This window comes from Canis lupus, chromosome 28 (assembly GCF_048164855.1).
Source record: "Canis lupus baileyi chromosome 28, mCanLup2.hap1, whole genome shotgun sequence".
NCBI lineage: Eukaryota > Metazoa > Chordata > Mammalia > Carnivora > Canidae > Canis > Canis lupus.
In genome coordinates, this window is record NC_132865.1 from 13,463,666 (window position 1) to 13,482,408 (window position 18,743).

Here is an 18,743-nt window from a genome sequence, read left to right on the forward strand (position 1 = left end):
ATATATATAAATATATAATTTCAGTCCATTCTTATATATATATATATATATATATATATATATATATATATATATATATATTATTGGAGTTTGATTTGCCAACATATAGCCTATCACCCAGTACTCATCCCGTCAAGTGCCCCCTTCAGTGCCTGTCACCCAGTCATCCCAACCCCCCGCCCACCTCCCCTTGCACTACTCCTTGTTCATTTCTCAGAGTTAGGAGTCTCTCATGTTCTGTCTCCCTCTCTGATCTTTCCCACTCATTTTCTCTCCTTTCCCTTTTAATCTCTTTCACCATTTTTTATATTCCCCATATGAGTGAAACCATATAATGTTTGTCCTTCTCCGATTGACTTACTTCATTCAGCATAATACCCTCCAGTTCCACCCACATCGAAGCAAATGGTGGGTATTTGTCATTTCTAATGGCTGAGTAATATTCCATTGTATACATAGACCACATCTTCTTTATCCATTCATCTTTTGATGGACACCGAGGCTCCTTCCACAGTTTGGCTATTGTGGACATTGCTGCTATAAACATTGGGGTGCAGGTGTCCCGGAGTTTCACTGCATCTGTATCATTGGGGTAAATCCCCAGCAGTGCAACTGCTGGGTCGTAGGGCAGGTCTATTTTTACCTCTTTGAGGAACCTCCACACAGTTTTCCAGAGTGGCTGCACCAGTTCACATTCCCACCAACACTGCAAGAGGGTTCCCCTTTCTCCACATCCTCTCCAACATTTGTTGTTTCCTGTCCTGTTAATTTTCCCCATTCTCACTGGGGTGAGGTGGTATCTCATTGTGGTTTTGATTTGTATTTCCCTGATGGCAAGTGATGCAGAGCATTTTCTCATGTGCATGTTGGCCATGTCTGTGTCTTCCTCTGTGAGATTTCTCTTCATGTCTTTCGCCCACTTCATGATTGGATTGTTTGTTTCTTGGGTGTTGAGTTTAATAAGTTCTTTATAGATCTTGGATACTAGCCCTTTATCTGATACTTCATTTGCAAGTATCTTCTCCCATTCTGTAGGTTGTCTTTTAGTTTTGTTGGCTGTTTCTTTTGCTGTGCAGAAGCTTTTTTTTTTTTTTTTTTTTTTTTTTTTTTTTTATGATAGGCACACAGTGAGAGAGAGAGAGAGGCAGAGACACAGGCAGAGGGAGAAGCAGGCTCCATGCACCGGGAGCCCGACGTGGGATTCGATCCCGGGTCTCCAGGATCGCGCCCTGGGCCAAAGGCAGGCGCTAAAACACTGCGCCACCCAGGGATCCCGCAGAAGCTTTTTATCTTGATTAAGTCCCAATAATAATTTTTCATTTTTGCTTTTGTTTCCCTTGCCTTCATAGATGTATCTTGCAAAAGTTTGCTGTGGCCAAGTTCAAAAAGGGTGTTGCCTGTGTTCTCCTCTAGGATTTTGATGGATTCTTGTCTCACATTTAGATCTTTCATCCGCTTTGAGTTTATCTTTGTGTCTGGTGTAAGAGAATGATCTAGTTTCATTCTTCTGCACGTGGCTGTCCAATTTTTCAGCACCATTTATTGAAGAGACTGTCCTTTTTCCAGTGGATAGTCTTTCCTGCTTTGTCAAATATTAGTTGACCATAGAGTTGAGGGTCCATTTCTGGGTTCTCTATTCCATTCCATTGATCTATGTGTCTGTTTTTGTGCCAGTACCACACTGTCTTGATGATTACATCTTCGGAGTACAACTTGAAATCTGGCTTTGTGATGCCCCGACTCCGGCTTTCTTTTTCAATATTCCCCTGGCTATTCGGGGTCTTTTCTGATTCCACACAAATCTTATTTATTCCAACTCTCTGAAGAAAGTCCATGGTATTTTGATAGGGACTGCATCGAACGTGTACATTGCCCTGGGTAGCATAGACATTTTCACAATATTAATTCTGCCAATCCATGAGCATGGAATATTTTTCCATCTCTTTGTGTCTTCCTTAATTTCTTTCAGAATTGTTCCATAGGTTTTAGGGTATAGATCCTTTACCTCTTTGGTTAGGTTTATTCCTAGGTATCTTATGCTTTTGGGTGCAATTGCAACTGGGATTGACTCCTTAATTTCTCTTTCTTCAGTCTCATTGTTAGTGTATAGAAATGCCACTGATTTCTGGGCATTGATTTTGTATCCTGCCATACTGCCGAATTGCTGTATGAGTTCTAGCAATCTTGGGTTGGAGTCTTTTGGGTTTTCTATGTACGGTATCATGTCATCCACGAAGAGGGAGAGTTTGACTTCTTTGCCAATTTGAATGCCTTTAATGTCTTTTTGTTGTCTGATTGCTGAGGCTAGGACTTCCAGTACTATGTTGAATAGCAGTGCTGAGAGTGGACATCCCTGTCTTGTTTCTGATCTTAGGGGAAAGGCTCTCAGTTTTTCTCCATTGAGAATGATATTGTCTGTGGACTTTTCATACAGGGCTTTTAAGATGCTGAGGAATTCTTAAACCAGGTGGGATCCTTGTCACTCTTGGTCTCTTAGAAGTTTGCCTTTGCTCTTAAAGTCCATTGACTTCTCCACCCAAAAAACTGTGATTTCTTTTGACTTGCCTCTTCACTGAAAAACTTTTGTCTGGGTCCCTATTTTCCAAATTTTTTTTCAGATAGACCTGCCCCACCACCCTCTGCTCATCTACTGAGGCTCATTTCCTTGGAGTTCTAGCCAAGTCAGAACTCCAAACCACTCTGTCCCTTGTTATATCTGACTGGCCTTTGCTTTCTAACTGAAAGCTGACTTTTGCTCTTTATTAGAGAAGGACCCAGGAGCCTGGGATCTCAGAGAACTCGTTTCCCCGATGATATGTATAAAATGAGAAAATGATCACCTTACAAAACATTGCACAGAAAGCATCAGTGCGACCATAGAAATATGCTCAGGAACACTGATTGAGCCATTTATGGAGGACAAAGACCAAGATGGTCCTATTTGGGAAAATATTTTCATCTTTCAAGTGCATTCCTTTTTTTTTTTTTTTTTAACACAACGTAAAATTTCCCATTCCCTGCAGTAGGCCCTTGCAACTCTAGGTGTTCACAGAAATTGCCATTCTTCTTGACTCTGCATGTAGACGTGTGGTGCTACTGAAAGAAGAGTCAAGTGGGAATGTGAGGAATAACTGTTCTTTTAAATCAGAATTTTGTTTTGTTTTTTTAATACTTTATTTACTTATTCATGAGAGAGGCAGAGACATAGGCAGAGAGAGAAGGCTGTCTGTGGGGACCCCAATGCGGAAAGCAATCCCAGGACCCCAGGATCACAACCTCAGCCAAAGGCAGATGCTCAACCACTGAGCAACCCAGCTGACCCAAATCAGCAGAATTTTAATTCTTTCTTCTTCTGAGCAACAATATACTATAGGGTTGGTTGTTCACCCAAGATTTCTCTGAAAAATACCTGGGTTTTGTTAATTTTCTTAGAGCTAATAACAAAAAGATATACAGAAACCATGTTTGCCTCCTGACTATAACAGAAAATAATCTCCAGGTTTAATGAAATAGTCCATCCTCCTGCAATAAAAAGCAAGGAAAGCAGGACAGTGAGACTTGATGCTCTCAGTGGTTTATGTCCCTTAAGACCTTTAGCAGTAATAATCATTCCACCTTCTATTTCGGTGGTGCCTGATGGCTTGCAAAGTATTTTCCCATATATTATTTCATTCAGGAAAAGAAATGCATATTCTATAAGGGCCATTCCTGAGAGAAAATAAAATGTCCAGTAAATGAAAACTATTCCTGGATTGAATAATTCAGGGAGTGGCTCTATCAAAATAGTGAACCATTTCATGAGAAACAGAGGAGCCAAAAAATAAAATAAAATCACCATCACTAGTATAAATATGAAATATATGGGGCTTACTAAATCTTTTTCATTATGTTCATGATTTAGGGACTGTAATTTGTTCCGTATTGTTGCAACTGGAAATAAAATGATAAACGTCTTAGCCCTCATGTACCCTGTGGAATTCCAATGCCTTGCCACCTGAGGCAAAATGCATAGACATTATTTGGCCATGTGATGACTTTCCTTTGCCTACTGATTGCCTCTGAATTCCACTGCCCTGATGTGATACCTGCCCCATCTTTGCCTCTGTGTACCTTCTGCTCCAGCCAGGCTGGAGTCCTTCCTTTGACAAACATGTGCATGTCCCCCACCGTTCTTCACAGCTAAAATAATCTTTCTTCCTCCAAGAACTACTCTGAGTACTGCCCTGAGTACTTCTTCCTCCCAACTACTCTGAGCTACAATCATCTTTCTTTGTCTTTCATTAGTTCATACTTTTCATCCATTTATTAAACAACTCCTTAATGAGAATTGACTATGTGCAAGGCATCATGTTAGGGTAATGGAGATAAAGAAATGGAAAAAGAAAAAAAGCAACCCAAATCTCTGCTCTTGAAAAGCTTACATCCTCTGGGGGAAGGACAGGCAATAAACACAAACAAAATAGAAGATTATTTTGGATGTTGCTAAGTGTTATGAAGATCTATAAGAGGGTGATATTAGAAAGTGCCTGAAGGGGGCAGGGATTGATAGCTTAGATTAAGGGATCAGGGAGGGCTTCACTGAGATGACATCTGAGCTGAGACCTGAATGAAAAGGAGCCAGCCCTGCAGAGATGGAATGCAAAAGGTCCCAGGTAGAATGAATAACAGATGCCAATGTCTTAAAGAGGGACCAAGTATGACAGTTTCCAGGAACAGAAAGAAGGGTGGTATGCATGTAAGGTAGCAAGCTAGGGGAAGCTTGGTAGAGATGCTGAGTGCTAGTGCTAGATCATGTGAGGACCTCCGCTTTTACTCAGAGCGCATCCAAGAGCCATGGGAAGGTTTTAGGCAAGAGAAGATAGGGTATAGTTTATAGTTTTTGGAAGATATCTTTGTCTACTGGGCAGTGAAAGGACCATGAGGGAGACCCAGATTAGAGCATGGGAGACCAGACAGGAGGTTGTTGCAGGTTAGAGGGCACAATGAGTTTTAGACTAAGATTGTCTGGTGAAGATGGAGAAAAGCTGACAGATTTAGGATGCATTTTACAGGTTAAGCACTCCGGACTTACGGGTAACTTGAATGTAGAAGAGTCAAGAAAACACAAATGTGTTTTCTATTGTGTCATAACTAAGCTATTTAATATGTGTTTGTATATGTGTTCCCAACAAGACTATAATTACTTTGCACCCAGAAATTAATTATATCCTACTTTTTTTGGCTCTATACTGCAGAAATAAGGATGGCCTTTCGCAAAAATGAGCACATAACAAAGACTTATTAACTTGAATCCAATTAATATTTTTATTTCTATTGGGGCCAGAAATAGTCCAATCCAACTGACCGTTGCAAAACCAAGTGTCTCCCCTCTGTTTCTTTTTCTTCATGCTGCCATCTGTCCTTTCACCTCCTGCTACTGTTTTAGTCTCTATAATTCTCTCTGTGTGATTTCTTGGCAACCACCCTCTGCTGATTAGATCTCTGCTTCTGTAAGAGTGTCTGCTTCCTTGCTTACTGCACACCACACTTATGCAGCTCACTGTGGTCGCTTATTCTGCACAAAATCTCTGCCAGGTCCTCTGCTGGGTGATAGGATCCCAAAGATAAACACGAGAAGGCATAAAAAACCTCACTGGTCTTCACATAAGAACTAGGTGGGAGACTCTTAGACCACATGGATACATGTAAATAAGAAAGGGAAGACTTATACAGGAAAACACAGATTTGCTTCTCTTCTTTCGAGCTGGGTCCTCTAAGGGCTGCATTTAAGGAAGCTCCATCTGCTTCCTTGCTCTTTATTTCTCAACTTCTCTAGATACTATGGGCTTCGGGTTCCTGGAAAGGAGATCTTTCACCTCTCCATGAGAAACAAAGAGAATCTAGCGAGCGTATGTGCTGAATGAAATGTATTTGGGATTGTTTAGATAATGCTGCCTTTCTTCCCCCATCCTCTCTTCTCACAAACAAATGTCTTTTCCTGCACTTGGGTTAATTTCTTCTCAAGAAACATTTGTCAAATTATCCCTCCTATGCATAAGTCCCAGGAACGGTCCTAGAGATCAAGTCCCTGTCCTCTACCTCTTTGAAGAAAGCACATAAGACAAAGTTAAATGAAATCCATGCCAAACACACATCAGCACAATGTGCTGTTTAGCACAAAAGGCGGGTGCTGCATCCTGAATTGACGGCACAAGAGAGATGCCTCAGAGGAGAAGGAATCTACATGGACATGGAAATGCGAGTCGTATGTTAAGAGGCTGAGAAGGAGAGTGTGAGGTGCAGGACCAGCTGGAGCGAAAGCTCAGAGACTTCACACTACATAGGGGTCTGGGGAGTGGTGTTAAGTTGTCTGGCTGGAGAACAAGAATCCGGAGGAGATACCCTTAACATAAAGTAGACAGCGTAGATGAATCCTATGTCAAGGTTGCGGAAACCTCCAATGCATGTTGGACTTTATTCTGTAGCCACCAGGGAGCTATTGCAGACCTTCAGATCGGGGAGCAACATGAGCTGATCCAGAATAAAAAAGATGATGCCACGGGAGTGCCCTCCCAAGGTTTCCCTTCAAGACAATGAAACCTCATGGGGAGTCGAGATGATTGACACCCTCCAGCAGTCACTCCTTGGGTTCACCCCAATGGTACATACCCCAACGCCACCCTTTCTGACCAGCAGGCTGCCTCTTCAGTGGGAAACTTTGCCTTGAGTATTTCCCATTAGCCTGGCTGAGACTGTCTCAACCCTGGGTGCATTCTGTGTGCTCATCTTTCCTCCCCTCCCCTCTCACAGGTGTCAGGTCTGTGGGGCAGTCTGAAGGCTCCCCCTGTCTCCTGTGCTCCCTCTCTCTGTGCTCCCCACAGACAATGCCCCAGAGAAGCCTCTTGCACACTCACCCTCAGTCCCCCAGAGAACCTGGACTGACACAGTCATGAAGGGAGAAGAATGAGCAGCCCTGACCCATGGTAGGGGTATTCTCCAGAGCCCCACGGACAGGCCAGCACCTGCAGGGCAGAAGGGAAGTATACGTGAAGAGGAAGGGAAGGGAATGCTTTCTATGACAAACAGAACAAATTTTTCCAGATCATCTCCAATATCCTTCTGGGAGAGGGGATTGTGCTTCCTACTCTGAAATCTCTCAATCACCAATGTCTTTTTCACCTATGGGGGGGGATAAATATTGATCTTTTTTTGTCACTGCTGAGTCTTTGCCTGTGGCTTTTTGTTTTGTTTTGATCTGAGTTTTTTTTTTTTTTTTATTTTCCGCTTTGGGTCTCTTAGTTGTGTTTATATAGTAACATAGTGTGGGACTGACCTAGTAACTCAGGTCAAGTACGTATTGTTGAAAGTTTGAAACACTAGGATGCCTGGGTGGCTCAGCGGTTGAGCATCTGCCTTCAGCTCAGGGCATGGTCCCCGTGTCCCGGGATCGAGTCCCGCATCGGGGTCCCTGCGTGGAGCCTGCTTCTCCTTCTGCCTGGGTCTCTGCCTCTCTCTGTGTGGCTCTCATGAATAAATAAATAAATTAATGAATAAATAAATAAATAAATAAAATCTTAAAAAAAAAAAGAAAGTGTGAAACATTTGTCTTTTATTGGATAGCAATAGCGGAATAACAGTTCATATGATCAAAATCTTCTAATTAAAGAATACTACAACCATTTATTCATATGCTGTGGGCACAACCCTGAAGAGTGTCTATGGAGAATACAGTGAGACTTGTAATCTTTCTACTAATATTTTCTTTTTTTTTTTTTTAATTTTTATTTATTTATGATAGTCACAGAGAGAGAGAGAGAGGCAGAGACACAGGCAGAGGGAGAAGCAGGCTCCATGCACCGGGAGCCCGACGTGGGATTCGATCCGGGGTCTCCAGAATCGCGCCCTGGGCCAAAGGCAGGCGCCAAACCGCTGCGCCACCCAGGGATCCCTACTAATATTTTCATGTAAGAAGTTATAGCTTTATAATAGTGTTTAGCTAAAATGGGCAATAATTTATTTAAGAAAATAATTCTCTTCTCTTATCCCCAAATACTCTTAGTGTTTAACAAGAGAATGGTAAGTATAATCCATAAGGCCAATTCAATAGTTTCCAAGCATTCTCTTTAAGCTTTTAACAGGTTACTTTTAATATTTAACTTCTGCGGGATTCATAGTGGATTTCCTAGTCTCATTCTCTGTGTTCCCATTTTTTTCCTCTACTAAAAATAAACATATCAACAATCATAGTGAAAAAATATGAATTTATACATAACCTAATGTGGACCATTTAGTAATAGTTCACAGCTACTCTGGTTTGATGAGAAGAGAAACTGTTTTATATTTAAGAAAAACTGTGGAACTGTAAAAATGATGGCACGTTTGAGTTGACTATTTGACCAGCTCATTAAAGATGTTTCAAAATTCATAATAACATGATAGCAATTATACATCTGTCTGTAAATATGGATTTTTTAACCCAAAAGGGGTGTTTATGTCTTATGATTCTCCCTAAACTGTGTCATGTAAACTGGTTTCATAACTTGTTTTCATCTCCACATCCTGTGAAGTGTTTTTGTTTACAATATTCTGTTTGAAGTCAGGAAAGCTTGGCTGATGAAAGAGATAGCACAATCTTGTCCTTTCATATTGTAAAGTAAATAAAGGGAGTTGTTCATTTGATCAGTAGCTGTCACTCTGAAATAATTTTCTACCAAGTTCAGACTCTTTGAATTGTTTGGGCAAGAACAGTCACTACTAGAAACCTTTATAATCCATATGGAAAGTTGGAAGGTTGGTTGCCTTTGGCATACCATGAAGTTCACATTCCTGCAAAGTGCACAGGCCCTTCAGAATCTAACCTACAAGGACAGCTTCTGTTGTCTCCTGACATCAATCTCTCTCTTCTTCTAGGCCTGAAGTTCTGCTTGGAAATCTCTGTACCCATTTCTCAGCAGTGTTCATAGTTGTCTTAAGCAAATTATGACATTCTGTTCTCCATAACTTCAGCTTCTCTTGTGAGTGGTAGCCAGTAAAACAGCAACAGAAATCTGTTACGGGGGCTTCTGAAGAAGCTTTGGCTTTCCTGAGGCAGAGGACAGCTGTGCTGGTGCCACCCTTTCCTTCCTCCTTGTGGCCTGAATGTAGATGTGAGATCAGAAACTGAGGCAGCTATTTTGGCACCATGGGACAAATGGTACCAACACCATTTAGTCACCGAACCCATTCCTCAGCCTCCTACATTTTGACTTTGAGAAAAAAAATAAACCTATATTTGTTTAAGCCACAGTTGTTCCCTTCTTGTCACTTATAATAAAAAGCATTCCTAACTGAAACAGACTGAGATCACTTGCTTTTCCAGCCTCATTCTGTGTGCCCTATTCCTCGAGTTACAACATCTACATTCAGCACATCCACAGGGCTATTTTGTGAGGGGCACAAAAATGTTTCCCTCCAAAATCCTGCTCACCAAAATGACTCTGCTCAAATTCTCCCCAATGCATCACCTCCCAAGTTCCTCTCATGCTTCTTTAATGCTTTCCAGGAGCCTTGTGCTTACTATCTAGCCTAAGGGATCCTTGAGGAAAAGACTCAATACCCATTCTTTGAGTCCCCAGTACCATGACACTATTCCCAGAACCTAACACAGTGTTAACTTCATTAAATCTGCATTTCCTAGACATCTTGAAGAGATTAATTTGGTCTTATCTCAAATTTTCTTTTTTTTAAAGATTTTTATTTATTTATTCATGAGAGACAGAGAGAGGCAGAGACATAGGCAGAAGGAGAAGCAGGCTTCCGGCGGGGAGCTGGATGTGGGACTCAATCCTAAAACCCCAGGATCATGACCTGAACCAAAGGCAGACACTCAACCACTGAGCCACCCAGGTGCCCTTTATCTCAGATTTTCATTAAGAGAGTTTCCTCTGGGGCAGCCCTGGTGGCTCAGTGGTTTAGTGCCTGCCTTTGGCCCAGGGAGTGACCCTGGAGTCCCGGGATTGAGTCCCACATCAGGCTTCCTGGATGGAGCCTGCTTCTCCCTCTGCCTGTGTCTCTGCGTCTTTCTCTGTGTCTCTCCTGAATAAATAAATTTAAAAAATCAAAAAAAAAAAAAAAAAAAAAAGAGAGTTTCCTCTGGTTCTAAATGAACTCCCTCCACCAGGCTAGGTGAAAGAAACATGCTGCCACAGTTTGGTTGAAGGACACTTAACAACTAAACAACACTATAACAACTAAAAATTTTAATATATGAATTTTTGATCTCGCAGTTCTAATTCTAGAAAAGTTATCCCCCAGAGATGTATCATAAAAGTAGTCAAAGACATCTGCACCTAGATATTGATGAAAACATTGCTTATAACAGCAATGATTGAAAACAGGCCACTAATAGGAGACAGGTTATGTAAATTATGGCATATCTATTTAAAAAGATACTATACCACTCTTAAAAAGAACCAGAAAAAACCACATATGGTGACATGTAAGGATTGCCAAGACATATCACTAGGAAAAATAATCCAGTTGTAGAAGAACATATTTTTATTCCTTTTCTATAAAAAAAATATTTATATACATTGGAAAAAATCAGGATGAACAAACACTAACTTATAAACAGTGGTTAGTTCTGAGGTTTAGGGCTTTTCTTCTCTTAGATTTGAATAGTGGTATTAATGGATTTCTATAATCCAAACATAAAGGCTCTTTACAAGCAGAAACAAATTACTAAAGAAACAGATCTTCTCTGGTGTATGTTTTCAATAATGGTAGGCGGCCAGGAGCATCTGCAGGAGTGCTGTCTCTGTGCAAAGATGAAGAAATGCAGAAATGCAGGATAGAGAGAGGCCAGAAATTGTCAGTAAAAGGTTTAGGAAAGAAGAATCATGCCGGAAACAGTCCCAAAATGGAACAAGTTGCATTGTGAGGTAGTGAACTTCCCATTTACCCAATTGTGCAGGCAAGAAATCTGGGAGCGTGCCCTTATACCTTTCTGTCCCTCCTTCCCCAAGCTTCCTCTAACACGTACAATTTTTTCCCATCTCTACCAACACTACTCTTGTCCAGGGACCCGACCTCTCCCACTTGAACCATTAGAGTAACTCTCTAATTCGTAGCCCCATATCAAGTGCAGCAGTAGACAGAATTTTGGCTCCGTGACCTTTGCCCCTGATGTCACACCTATGAATAACTTACATTACATTGGCAAAAGAGCTTTTGCCAATGTAATAAAGACTATTCATAAATTTGATTTTAAAATAGATGATCCTGGATGATCAAGGTGAGCCCAAAGTCATTACCTGAACCCTCCGGAGTAGAACTGTCTGCCGACAGAAGGTAGAAGAAGAGGAAGAGAGAGAGGCAGCAGACGGGGAAGTTGCAGAGATTGGAAACAGGAGAGTGTTACTGGCTGGAGGAAGATGGGAGGGGCTCCATGGAAAGCAGGAGAAGGAAATGAGTTCTGCCAATAGCCCATGAGCTTGAGATGAGAACCTCAGACCCGGCCAACATGTTGTTTTCTACCTCCTGAGATCATCCACAGGGAACCCAGCTAAGCCATGCTGTGCCCAAGACCTCTGACCCACGAAAACCCTCTGTTTAAAATTGCTTAATTTGTGATCATCTGCTTTGGCAGCAATAGAAAACAAATGCACTAACCTCAGCTCATCTCTGGTCTACTTTTCAAAACACAATGTGAGTGATGTTTTTTTCTCCCTCTAACACAGATCTGGTCAAGACACACCTGTTTCCAACCCTAATTAGTTTCCTACTACTTTTTTGGAAACATGGCAAACTCCTTAACCTGGCATTCAAGTCTTTTGAGGTTTTCAGCTTCCCTTAGCCTCTCCAACTGCATCGTCCCCATATGCCTTTAATTTTGGATTCAGCAACTCCGGCTTTCTTTTGTGTACTCACCATGCTCCATGTTGTCTCAGGGCTTTTGCGGGAGGCTTTCTTTTTGCCTGGAATATTCTCTCCCATTTTTATCTTCTGGGTACTGCAGACATCTTTCCTGAACTTTCTGACTAAATCAAACATAGAAATGATAGGTCCCTATGGAATTACAAATTTTCCCTACAACCAATTGTCATGGTTACAATGGTTTGTGTGATTGCCTAACAGTCACCTGCCTCACATATTATGCTGTCACCTCCATAAGGACAGGGAGCATGAACACCTTTCCTTGCTACTGTATCAATAGCTTTTAATAGCATCCCTGAAACATGGTTCAGTTCTCAAATAATATTTCCTGGCTGAGTAATTGAATTCATTAGTCATACTGAATCAGTGAATTGGTGCTCTAGGAAAGAATACATGAGAACACACCAGCCACCAATAGAAACTCGAGTCAAGGGACACACGGCACCCTATCAGTTCTAAAATTCCATGATATCAAGTATTCTGTGCCCATGTAAAGTATGATAACTATCTTAATTTTGCAATACCTAGGGAACCTTGGCTTTTTTTCATGAAGACAGCTGCCAAAACATCACTTTATCACCAATATATGTCCTGCCTCCCCAAATAAATTTAATAAGTATTGTGGGGTAATGACCAAGTGGAAGACACTGCACTGTGTGTCCCCAATGATGTAAATAAGCCCTTAATTATTAATATATTAAATTTATGTATTGAGCCTCACACTTTATAAATACACTTTTGCATACATTATCTCCTTTAATTGTCTCAATAGCTTTGCAAAGCACTTGCATATTTTTTACCGCTTTTTTCAATTCAGCACAGATCAAATCAGAGACACATTGCTCAGACGTTAACTGACACAGTCAAGCTCAAAAAAATTGGCAGTGATAGAATTCCACCCCAGATCTTTCTGCTCCACCTGCAGTTTCTAACAGCCTAGACTTTTCAGGGACAAACTAAGCTTCCACTTCCCTGTATATGTCCCTTCTTTCTGTCTCAACCCCTGGTGCCAGCATCAGTGCTTCCAAAGTGGTCTGGGTAGCCATCTACCACACCTGGTGTAATTTCTATTCACATCTGCCATTACATATCCCAAAGATAACAAGATGACTCATGGTGGGCAATCCATAGTGTTTGTCAAATGGATTGTCTACTGTACCCTCACATGTTCATACACAAAAGCAGTTATTCAAGCTTTAAGATCCTTAGATTGGAGATTATAAATTTCTACATAGGAAGCATCCTTGAAGTGCCTGAGTAGCTCAGTCGATTGAGCGCCTGACTCTTAGTTCTGGCTCAGGTCATGATCTCATGGGTCATGGATTGGGCTTTGTGGTCAGGTGGGAGTCTACTTAAAGGTTCTCTCCCTCTACCCCTCCCCCTACTCACATGAGTGTGCACTCTCTCTAAAATAAATAAATCTTTAAAAAGAGAGGCATCCTATTTATTATTTGTTATTTTTGGATAGATTTAGAGGATGCAGGCAGCCCGGGTGGCTCAGCAGTTTAGCGCTGCCTTCAGCCCAGGGCCTGATCCTGGAGACCCCGGGATCGAGTCCCACGTCAGGCTCCCTGCATGGAGCCTGCTTCTCCCTCTGCCTGTGTCTCTGCCTCTCTCTCTCTCTCTCTCTCTCTCTCTGTGTCTGTCATGAATAAATAAATAAAATCTTAAAAAAAAAAGATTCAGAGGATGCCTCTTTTTAAATAGTTAACAGCTTGAGGGGAAAGTCTTGCGTAATTTCTGAGAAGTGTGCTTTTTTTTCCTATGAATATACATCATGATACCTCAGATTAGAGTGGAATGCATCTTACCCAGAATGACTGGGACAGGGTTTCCTTGTAGAGATGAGCAAGATAAATTTCTGCTTAACTGGAGTGAGCGTAACATCCAATGATTCTACTGAATACACTGGAAAATCCAAAATAAATTTCAAAAACAGTTTTAAATAATCATTTCTGGAATAATGACATGCTCTTCCTTATAATTACTTTAAAAGAAATTATTCTCTTTGAATTCTTCTGGTATGTTCCATTTTCAGAAAGAAACTTAAGAGTAGGATTAACAAGTCAAAGGGCACAAATTTCTTCCTTATAAATTTTTTAAATGTCTGATTGTTACATTAATGCATGCTTCTGTATAAAATACATAAAAGTGTCCAAAGGGAGAGAAAAAATTTACTTATAATCATCATTATACTACATAGAAGAACACATTGTCAACATTTTCATCTCCACCATACTCCTGTTTGTTTTTCTTAGTTGAGATATAGTCTATTGTTTCTACTTAGCATTATTTATTTTTACCAGTAAAGCATCTATTCCAATTCTTTAATTAAAGATACTACTTCCCTGTTACAGTTCAAAAGTTTTCCCAAGTAATGTAATCACTGTTAAAAATTTGGCATGTGCCTTCCTTACTTGTCCCTTTGCTAAACTAACATATAATATACATATAAATATCATTGCTGCTATTGTTGTTTTACAAAAATGAAGTGCACGTAACTTTTTACTTAACAATGAATCATTTTGCTATCCTAAATCCCTTCATATAGATTTACCTCATTCTATCAAACAAGTACATAATACCCCATAGAATGGAAGTACAATCATTTATGACACCATCTTCTATTGAGAGACATCAGGATATTTCTCCTTATTTTTTCCTGTTATAAGAAACAAAGCAATAAAAACCATAGTACATATATTGAAAATTTTGCATTTTTATTTTAAAAAATATTTCTTTGCTGACAATTACAAATTTAACTGATAAATACAATTAGGTTCTTTCCATTATTTTCCATGAGGGCATGACCCTCATTTTGTCAGGTTTGTTGCTCTTTTGCCCAAATAGAACATAGAACGTGCCATAAAGAAAATTTGAGTCAAATAAATATTCACTGAATTGAACTGAACAGATAACATTATTGTGTGAGCCCTGAATTTAAAAGTAATCAATGTGTAAGTTCTACACTATGATGTTTAGGTAGGACACCAGAGTCAGGATTTAATCGGACATTCACAAATCCATCATCAGCATCCAGCTTGGTCACCAATGGGCAGTATGTCTCATCTCCTTCCCCTTCATTTTTTATTTTTAAATTGGTTAAATGGCATGCTTCTCGTGTTTCACAGATGTATCCCATTTTAATTCACATTTTATTCTTATCAAGTGTCTGACAATAACATGCTCCTTTAGCATTAAAATAATACATTAATAGTATATATTTGTAATTAGGAGAGCACTGATTGACATCTTTTTATAGCACATTTCACATGCAGAGGATGAAATGATTATTAAATTAAATTCTTCCCACTAATTGGCTCAGTTTAAAGTATTCAAAATCTGTGAGAAATTATTCCAGTAGGACACAGCCACCCTGAAAACTGCATGGCTCCATCAAGGGGGGACAAAAGAAAGCAATGCAAAAGACTCAGTATAAGCCATCTATTTGAGCAGGAAAACCAGAGGTCCCCTGGGGTAGGGGCAACGACTTCTTGAAGGTCAGATATCAAGAGTACTCAATAATTACCGCCATTGTTTTCCTCACTTGAATTCCAAATAAAATAAGACATAGATAGAGCAGTCAGGTAGATGGAGGCCATAATATAGCATTTATTACCAATAAAGATGTTATTGGAAAATGTGACTCGCACACCTGTGGGCAAGCAGGAGTCAGCACGGCAAGCCCACTTGTTCTGCTGCAGTGGGTGCTGGACTTTGGGAGCAAATCAGTTTCTGTAACACCAAAAGAAGAGAAAGAGCAGAGCAAAGCAAACCACTCACTTCCTCCCAGCAACTCATACCTAAAAGAGAAGAGAAGGTGGTGGGCTATATATGTCCTGTTTCTTCTCTTAACCTTACCAGTTAGATAAGTCACTCTCCCTCCCTGGGTGGGGAACTAGTAACAGGGAGACAGGAGTTTAGGTTAATGGAATCCCTTTAACATGGAAGAAAATATCAGGATAGGAAAGAACCTCTTCCCCCTCACTGTTCACCATTTAATAATAGACACTTTTTAAAAAAAAATACCCATGTTGTTGCCTTTTACAGGGCTTTGGGTTTTGAGATAGCAGACAACCCATGCAATCTCCGGCTACCTCCATGGAAAGATACCAACCACCCCACCCCCACTTCCCTTGTTCTCCACCCCCCCCCCCCCCCACCAAAGGGAGAAGACTAACACATCTGCCAAAGCATACAATCAGGGTGTTTCTGGAGATCCTGAGCTAGAAGAGACTGTAAAATTGTGTTGGTGTCTAGACTTTATTTTTTTAAAAATTTATTTATAATAGTCACACAGAGAGAGAGAGAGAAGCAGAGACATAGGCAGAGGGAGAAACAGGCTCCAAGCACCGGGAGCCCGACGTGGGACTCGATCCAGAGTCTCCAGGATCGCGCCCTGGGCCAAAGGCAGGCGCTAAACCGCTGCACCACCCAGGGATCCCAAGTGTCTAGACTTTAAATTCTTAATCAGTTTATAATGAATTTTGGCATATAACCTCTTTTTTAGTTTATTTTGAAAACAGAGAATGGAAATCAAGTGAGTCGATGATCCCATGTGTACTTTTAAAATTTCCACAGCATATATTTTTCCTGCTGACATCCCTACTATGTTCTTTCTTTTAAATAACATATTTATCCAAAGCATTTGTTGAATACTTTTAATAACATTTATGAGTATCAGCGATGATCCAACTCTGTCAAGGAAAGTATTATCAAGCCCATTTTATAAATGAGAACATTAAGGCTCAGTTAGATAAACACAGATAGGAAAGAAAAATTATATTTGAGCCCAAGTCTTCCCAACTCACACAAGCTCTCCATCCTGTTTACTTATGCAGGTGTCTATCATGTTAGATAAAAAGTACTTACAGTTGGGATCACACCTTCAATTTATTTGCATTTTTCTATCATTTTTATTTCTACTGATTTTTTTTTGTCCTAGCAAAGAATACAATGTTCTCATTTAGTAGGTATTTAGTAAATATTTAAATTTAGGTAAGTAGGCTATTGTGAAATCCTAGATATGGAATATTCCAATTTGAATCTGTCATTTTACAATTTAGGAGATTAAGGCCCATTTTACAACTTAAGATCTTAAGTCCACACAGCTAGGAGGGTGTCAGAATCCAAACAAGAATATAACTCCTCATGTATGTCTTTTAGTCTCTTCCTGCCACCATTTCCCCTTCACAATGGGAATTGTGCAAGTGATAAGTGGCTTGTCACGAATTATGGGTGGCTGAGCAATAGGAGGAGGCAGCTGCTGCTTCTCCTGGAACACAAGACCCGAGGGAACAAAGGTCATGTCTGTGCCACAAAGTTGGAAAGATTTACAGGAAGGAAAACAACAATAATAAAACATCACACTTATCGATTAGAGAAGCATCAGAAAATAGTCACTAAATGCATGGATTCAGAAGTCACATGGCCTGAGTTAAAACGTGCAGAGGCAATCTGCTACTTACTAGCTGTATGACCTTGGGCAAGTTACTCAGCCCACATGTACCTCAGTTTCTTTATCCGTAAAATGGGAATGTGGTATCTCCCACTGTGAAATTTAAAGGACTTACATATATTTAATGCACAGACTTCCCCAGGCACAGAGTAAGCACTATTGGTTACTATTTGAATGCTTTTAAGTTCCAGAGACTGTGCCAAATGTTTAAAAATCATTAGTTTTGTTTGGTATCTTATTATTAAATGTTACATAAGAAAGGTCATTGTTACATTTTATAAAGGAGGCTTCTGGAGACACGGAGAGAATAAGCAATTGGACTAGGATTCTGTACCTGTCAGTGGAGCATATAAACCTGGGTTACCTTCCCCCAGAGCCCACGCTGCTAACCACTGTGCTGGGGGCCAAATCTCATAATCAGCTCTCTTCTACATAAAAGAAAGACTGCTTTGGGATCCATACTGTAGCAGATACAAAACCCTAACCTAAGCCACTTTTTTTCTAACCAAGCCCCCATCAATTCTCCTGTCGTCTCAGGCAAGTGGGCCTACAGTGGGCCTTATCATCCCTAATTCAGAAGAGTCTAGATTAGTTGAGACACTGCTCTGAAACTTTGTAAGTCTGAAATTACCCCAAGAGATAGATCTTAAAAGAAAACTAATCTGGACTCCTTTGGAATGAAATACTGTTGAAATATTAAAATCAGGCCAACTCTGAGGCCATTTCTTAAAAAGTCGTATCACACAGGTGTCTCCCATTGAAGAGCATTTGCATGCAAAAGCTTGTATGGAGCAGATGTCCAAGGTCAGGAGCATGTCACTATCTATGCAGGAGTATTCTGGAAATGAAGGACCATGAACTTTTCCCTTAACTACAAAATGGCCACTGAAATTATCTACTTTGTCTCTGAGAAAAGTGTCACAAATAGTGTCTAAACTTAAGACTTGGGAAAACAATTATTTCTGCCAGTGTTTGCCATTTAGATAAAGCTTCTAGGGAAGTGGTCTGAAATACAGCCTACCAACACATGTTTATTATCAAGCTTGTTGTATACTCAGCTTGATTTATGGGTTAAATAAACTTTGAAGTTTCCTACCACATGTTTGAGGAGAACATAAAGCTCTTTTTTTTTTTCAAACGTAAAGCTCTTAATGGGTGTGTTGCATGTTGTCAAATAGAATGCTATAGTAATGACAGTTCCCTAACTCCACTTGCCATCATTTTCAGAGATTCTGTTAGAAATAAAGTAAAAGTTTGGTGTGTTACAAAAGCAAGTAATTATTTCTGAAGAGTAATCAGATAAAATAAAACGAGATTTTTCTCTCTGTTCTCTAGTCTGAAATAAATTGTTGGCTGGTGTTCCCCATAGCCCTTAAAAATTCTAGCTGCTAAA

The 18,743-nt window shown here is 40.2% G+C and overlaps 2 long non-coding RNA genes across 4 annotated transcripts in view; one reads left to right on the forward strand and one right to left on the reverse strand.

Moving 5' to 3' along the window:
• Positions 1-9,258, forward strand: part of LOC140620203 (uncharacterized) — a 34,247-nt gene extending 24,989 nt beyond the window's left edge. For all 3 annotated transcript variants that reach the window (XR_012019965.1, XR_012019966.1, XR_012019964.1), the window contains 2 exons: positions 7,778-7,943; positions 8,890-9,258. This is a non-coding gene — a long non-coding RNA (uncharacterized lncRNA). The remainder of the gene's footprint in view (positions 1-7,777; positions 7,944-8,889) is intronic.
• The window catches only part of LOC140620204 (uncharacterized), a 29,744-nt gene extending 18,418 nt beyond the window's left edge, over positions 1-11,326 (reverse strand). Inside the window, exons 1-2 of the long non-coding RNA XR_012019967.1 lie at positions 11,271-11,326; positions 6,894-7,001 (exon numbers count right to left, since the gene is read on the reverse strand). This is a non-coding gene — a long non-coding RNA (uncharacterized lncRNA). The remainder of the gene's footprint in view (positions 1-6,893; positions 7,002-11,270) is intronic.
• Between the last annotated feature and the right edge of the window lie 7,417 nt (positions 11,327-18,743).